At 48.9% G+C, this 6,512-nt stretch overlaps 1 long non-coding RNA gene across 1 annotated transcript in view; it reads left to right on the top strand.

Annotated features, from left to right (window-relative positions):
- Positions 1–5,783, top strand: part of LOC113220439 — an 8,551-nt gene extending 2,768 nt beyond the window's left edge. The window contains exons 2-4 of the long non-coding RNA XR_003307322.1: positions 834–944; positions 1,891–2,136; positions 5,470–5,783. This is a non-coding gene — a long non-coding RNA (uncharacterized LOC113220439). The remainder of the gene's footprint in view (positions 1–833; positions 945–1,890; positions 2,137–5,469) is intronic.
- The last annotated feature ends 729 nt before the right edge of the window (positions 5,784–6,512 follow it).

Genomic DNA, 6,512 nt, shown 5'->3' with positions numbered 1-6,512 from the left:
GGTTCAAGCGATTCTCCTGCCTCAGCCTCCCAAGTAGCTGGGTTTACAGGCATGCGTCACCATGCCCAGGTAATGTTGTATTTTTAGGAGAGACAAGGTTTCTCTGTGTTGGTCAGGCTGGTCTCAAACTCCCGACCTCAGGTGATGTACTCGCCTTGGCCTCTCAAAGTGCTGGGATCACAGGTGTGAGCCACCGCTCCTGGCCTAATTTTTGTATTTTTGGTAGAGATGGGGTTTCACCATGTTGGCAAGGCTGGTCTTGAATTCCTGACCTCAAGTAATCGGCCTGCCTCGGCCTCCCAAAGTGTTGGAATTACAGGTGTGAACCACCATGCCTGGCCAGCCCTATTTCTTTAAGCCTCCACATTTTGCACTTGTTAAAAGTATTTGAACATACAATTACCCAGCTTTCCTTGTTTATGTGTGCTTGAATTTTGTACAATCTTAAATATTTTTTTCCAATCTAAGCTTTATTTGATCCCGTTTCTTCTATATTTGTATAACTTTAGGTGGCTATCTTCATTGAAAGTTTTTTCTCAAATTTGAAAGCTATTTGAGGAGAAAGGGAGACTTATGATGATTCAAATGAAGCAAACTAAAAAGTAATGAAGCAAGACAGAGGAGAAAGCAGTATTCACTTGCACACATCCCAAAAGAATAACATTTCAAATATAACTAGAAAAAAGTATGCTGAAGTTCATAATACAGAAATAATTATTAATACTCAAAATAGCTTTAAAGCTCTGCTCAGATTTTGAATGTTGGGAATTGACCCGGAGGTGGCTGTAACCTAAGATGTTTCCTTCAGTAATGAGCATATGTTCTTTTTCAAGATGATGATGATTCTCCACCTTCTAAGAGACCAAAGACCATTGAGACACCACAGCCACCAGTCCCGTAACCTGCCAATGCTGGGCAACAGAAAGTGAGGGAGTTCAACTCTGGTAAGTTCTCAGCGAAATCCACTACCTTTTCCTTCATCTTCTGGACTCCCACTGTGACTGATGAAAGTTATAACATTCTCTACAGGGGAAAATGTTTAAGCATGTATTACTACATTTTAATCACATCTTTGTAAAGCCAGGAGCATTTTGAAAGTCACATTACAGACATTGTTTAAATATAGTTTGTATTTACCAAAACATAGGACACTGTGTCATCTCATATTAATTAGTTAGTTGGCTCAAAATTAGTGCTGATGACTTAGTAATTCAATGATTTCTCTTAGCTTTAAAACTTTTTTTATTTCAGAACTATTTCACCTCTTGGTTTTCATTTTTGCTATGTGTCACTGCCTGCCAGCTGCTAATTTATTAACTCCCAGTGGATCATGTGTCCTCTGAAGGGACTGAGTGAGATGTTAGTGGCAAATTATGTTGATGATTTGTATTTTGAATAGTTTGAATAAATAGAACATTAAGCTTGTATAGATTTTGAAAATAGTATTTTAATATTCTACTGTCATCATAGTCACAACGATTGGATATATATTGAATTTATATGTACTTTAGGATTTCTTTTGAATTTGTATGTATATCTGTTAAGTTTTTTTTTCTCCATGAAAATTAGACTCTGATTTATTGAGGCATCTGTTTGATGCCACGTTAGGTGGCCCAGGCTCTGTGTAGGGGGTGAGGTTAAAGCAAGAAGAAGGGTGGTGAGAGGCAGGGGTGCCAGGATTAGGTTGGAATACCTGGGGGTACTCTGAGGCTCCCCAAGTTTCCTTGGTCCTGGCCGGCTATGCTGCTGGCCTGGGCATCTGATGAGCCTACAAGGGTAACTCCCAAGAGGTGAGTGGTCCAGGTAGGGCAGGGACTTCCGAGTCATGCTGTTTGTTGGCTTTGAATCCAGACTCCTACACTTGGTAGCTGTGAACTCTCCATGCCTCAGGGACCTGCAGAACTGAGCTGTGTCTGAGCCAGGTTCCATCCAGGCACTGCAGATCCATCCAGAGGGAAACCGCCCCAAGTTGCTCGCTATCCGCTGCCTTCTCAAGCAGACCCTTGTCTCACAATCCAGTGGAGGAGACGAAACTCATCTGTCTCTGTCCCTCTGGGCACACCTCATGCCAGGTGCATCTGTGGACATGGGCCATGCTCCTGGGCTTCCGAAGTTGGAGAAAGCTGCCAGGCTCAGGTGGGTACATCAGAGCAGCTGCTGCCCTCTGGACACTGACAAAAGAACACTGTGGGTCTGGAGCCCTGGTCTGGGGCATTGGGAAGGGTCTTGCACTTCTCTGAGCCCATTTCCCCATCTGGATAGTGTGCTGATTCTATCTCCCTGTGGGCACTGAGGGCTCAGTGTTAGAGAGTCAGCATCTGGGGTTTGGGCTGTAATTCCCCTTCAGCCCCATAGCTGGGGGGAGCCAGGGACTTTGTCGGGATTAATCTAGGTGTCATTCTAGCTTCCTGCCCCTGGCTTGGGCTCAGCATCTGAAGTAGTCTAGGTGGCAGGTGGTCCTGGTGGGGGTTGGGGCTTTTCCCCACTCTGAGGTCACACCCAGAGCTAGAAATGTTGGTGCCTGCTCTGGGCAAAGGTGCCAGCGTGTGCGAGAAGAGCGAAACTCCATCTCAGAAAAAAAAACAAAAAATACTTCCACCATTTCAAGGGGCTCACATCTCCCTAAGGGCCCGGTAATTGGCCTGATCTGGCCTGCACTTGGCCCCCAGAGTGCAGGTAACACCCCACCTTACCTGGCTTCTTTCTGCCAGGGCCAATCTTCAGACCTCAGGACTTTCCAGCGTATCCCACTTCCCTCTCTGGCCAGCCTTGAGCCCTTATGGGTCCAGCACATTTTCCAGGCTGTCTCCTGATTGTCCTTCTGCCTCAAGGCCTGGTTCATGCTGCGCCCCCTCCCACTCACCAAGACCCACAAGGACCACTCCACACCCAGCTCAGCCCCATCCCCTCGGATAGTCCTTTCTCTTTCCTCAGGTGGCCAGGTGCATATCTTGGTGTCAGGACCTTCACTGCACCTGGGAATGCCTACTGGTCACCTCGGTGACAGAGACCAAGGCATTTACTTGATAGGACTGCCCTGGTTCACTGTCTACATGGCCAGGGAAGAAGTCAGTAATAGGCTTTTGACTTGCTGCAAGGACCAGTTCTCCTGGCCCCATGGTCTAGGGATGGAGGATGCTGCAGGAGATGCACCCCTCACTTCCCAGCTGAGGACTGTGGGTCATCTCCAGGCAATTTCACAGTCCCCACGTGCCCGACCCCCTCAGCTCTGCAAATACCAAGCAGCACAGCCTGCCTAGGGGACAGTGGGCTCAGGGGTGCCCAGGTAGTCCCCAGAATGGCCTTGGCAGGCCCCTCACCTAGGTGCTCCCACAGCTCTGTAGCAGGAATTCTAACCTTTTTTGACTGTGGAGCCTGCTGAGAATAAGCTGTGGACTGTTTTCCAGAAAGGCATGTACATGCTCTCCATGCAAAACCTTGCATTGTGGCCAAGTGCAGTGGCTCACGCCTGTAATCCCAGAACTTTGGGAGGCTGAGCCGGTCGGATCACCTGAGGTCGGGAGTTCGAGACCAGCATGCCCAACATGGCGAAACCCCATCTCTACTAAAACTGCAAAAAATTAGGCGTGTTGGTGGCCACCTGTAATCCTGTCTACTCTGGAGGCTGAGGCAGGAGATTCACTTGAACCTGGGAGGCGGAGGTTGCAGTGAGGTGAGATTGCACCACTGCACTCCAGCCTTGGCGTCAAGAGCGAAACTCCATCTCCTAAAAAAAAAAAAAAAAAGCAAAAAACCTTGCATCCTTTCAGGGGGCTCACACCTCCCTAAGGGTCCGGTAGTTGAACCCCTCGGACCTGAGGGTGAGAAACCTTGCTTCAGTTCTTCCCTGGGTGATCAGCCCAGGGTAAAGAAGGAGAAGCCAAAAAGGAGGACCCATGAGAAGGGCCCCCTCCTGGAGTTTGAGGCCCACTCCCTCCTCCCCTGCCTGTCCTCTGTCCAGGACTCCTCCCTGCTGTGCCCCACTCCTGGGGCCATAACCATTTGGAGCTGTGGTTTTCTACAGGCTCCTACAGGCACAAAGTGGGCAGGCTCACCTGGAGAGGATCAGAGTAACATGGAAGGAAATGAGGGGGAAAGCTGCCCTAGAACTGCATCTCTCTGCCCCCTCATATCACTGAGGTGCACTCCTCCCTCACCTCACTCAGGCAGCGACATGGGTTCCATGTGAGTGCTGTCCTGCTTCCTCTGCTGCCTCTTTTTTTCCTTAGGGCTATCATAAAATTTTCTCTTTCCCAGCTCTGCCAATCTGGTGGGACATTGGGCTTCCCTCTCACAGGGTCCTGGGGACAGGCCCATCCTGTATCATACTTGCAGAGAGACCCTGTTTTTCTCCAGGGCCTGGGGAGCAGCCAGGTTCCATGAGTGAAACAGATCTGAACCATACCAAGCTGGGTTTGGGGTCCACACTCTCCTCTACTGAGAAGGAGCTAGGGATTCCAGCTAGGTGAGAGGGAGAGTGGGCAGAGCCAGACCAGACCAGGACTGATCCCCTGGAAAAAGCCTGCCATCAAAGGCCTTGGCGAGTGCTGGGTGCGGTGGCTCACTCGTGTAATCCCAGCAGTTTGGGAGGCTGAGACAGGTGGATCACTTGAGGTAAGGCGTTCAAGTCTAGCCTGGGCAACATGGCAAAACCCCATCTCTACTAAAAATACAAAAATTAGCTAGGCGTGCTATGTTCCTATAATTCCACCTACTCAGGAGGCTGATGCAGGAGAATTGCTTAAACTGGGGAGGCAGAGGTTGAAGTGAGCCGAGATTGTGCCACTGCACACCAGTCTGGGAGACAGAGTGAAACTGTGTCTCAGAAAAAAAAAAAAAAAAAGAAACAAAAACAAAAAACACCATAATATGGCTTTGGCAGAGAGCCTGACCCGGCAGTGCCTTCCTTTGGGTTTCTCCTGGGTAGACCTCTGCCATGAGGAGGCGCTTCGTTTTGCCTGTCCATGGCCCACAGCAATGGAATGTCTGCTTCTGGGGGTTGGGTGGGGGACTGCTGGCAGAACTGGAAACTTCTTCAGGTGGGTTTTTTGTTTTGTTTTGTTTTTGTTTTCGAGATGGAGCCTCGCTCTGTCACCCAGGCGGGAGTGCAGTGGTGCAATCTCAGCTCATTGCAGCCTCCACCCCCCCACGCTGGGTGCAAACAATTCTCATGTCTCAGCTTCCTGAGTAGCTGAGATTACAGGTATGTGCCACCATGCCTGGCCAATTTTTGTATTTTTTGTAGAGATGGCATTTCGCCATGTTGGCCAGGCTGGTCTCAAACTCCTGACCTCAAGTGATCTGCCCTCCTCGGCCTCCCAAAGTGCTGAGACTACAGACATGAGCCACTGAGCCCAGCCCCTTCAGATTGGTTTTGAGGTTTCACTACAATACTAGTTTCCCGTGGCTGCTGCAACAAATTACCACACACTTAGTGACTTAAAACAACACAAATGTATTCCCTTACAGTTCTGAAGACCAGAATTCTAAAGTAAGTCCCACTGAGGCAAGGTGGGAGCAGGGTTGTTGCCTTCTGAGGCTCTGTGGGCGAATCTGTCTCCTGGCCCTGGAGCCGGCCTGCACTTCTCAACTTGTGCTGCACGTCCTGAATGACTGGAGTTTCCTGCTTCCATCACTACACCTCCTACCCTCTCCATTACCTTCTCTGCTCTTATAAGGATCCGGGTGAGTACATCAACCCTGCCAGTACAAGCCAGCCAAAGACCCTTAACTTCATTATAGCTGCAGAGCCCCTTTTGCCATATAAGGTCATGTTCAGCAGTTCCCGGGTTTAGGATATGGGCATCTTGGGGGCATCAGCCTGCTACAGCTAGGCTGCAAAACTGTTACATCCTCCTGGTGTTTCAAAGATTGAGAGAAAAAGGGTTGACATTTTTTGCTTAGGGGTCCCTCTTAAACTTGTACCTTTAAGGTCTGGGGTCCCTTTTAACCTTATGTTTTTGTTTTTGTTTTTTCTTTTTTGGGGTGGAGTGTTGCTGTCGTCCAGGCTGGCAGTGGCATGGTCTCAGCTCATTACAACGTCTGCTTCCTGGGTTCAAGTGATTCTGCTGCCTCAGCCTCCTGAGTAGATGGGACTATAGGCACCCACCACCATGCCTGGCTGTTTTGTATTTTGGTAGAGATGGTGGGGGTGGGGGTGGGGAGGGGGGTTTTTGGCTATGTTACCCTGAGCTCAAAGCCATCCGCCTGCCTCTGCTGCCAAAGTGCTAGGATTACAGGCCTGCACCACCACACCCGGCTGCTGTAAGTCTTATTTCCACACAGCTGAGACGTGTTTTAGGAAGCTTGCTAAAAGACCCCTGGAGACCTCCTCATTGTGGCCTCCCTGTTACTGTGTTTAATTTGATTGAACTTTTCTGCCCTCCTGCTTTTCAACTTCTCTAATAGTCTCTCATTAAACCAATTCTAAGAACCACCAAAGAAGGGAAAATTTTTTTTGAAAGCGGTAAAATGATGTGGACTGTTAGAATGTAAAATATATGAAATAAGTT

This window comes from Piliocolobus tephrosceles, chromosome 8, assembly GCF_002776525.5.
Source record: "Piliocolobus tephrosceles isolate RC106 chromosome 8, ASM277652v3, whole genome shotgun sequence".
Lineage (NCBI taxonomy): Eukaryota > Metazoa > Chordata > Mammalia > Primates > Cercopithecidae > Piliocolobus > Piliocolobus tephrosceles.
Note: the sequence above shows the minus strand (reverse complement) of the source record. Positions and strands in the feature narration are given on the sequence as shown.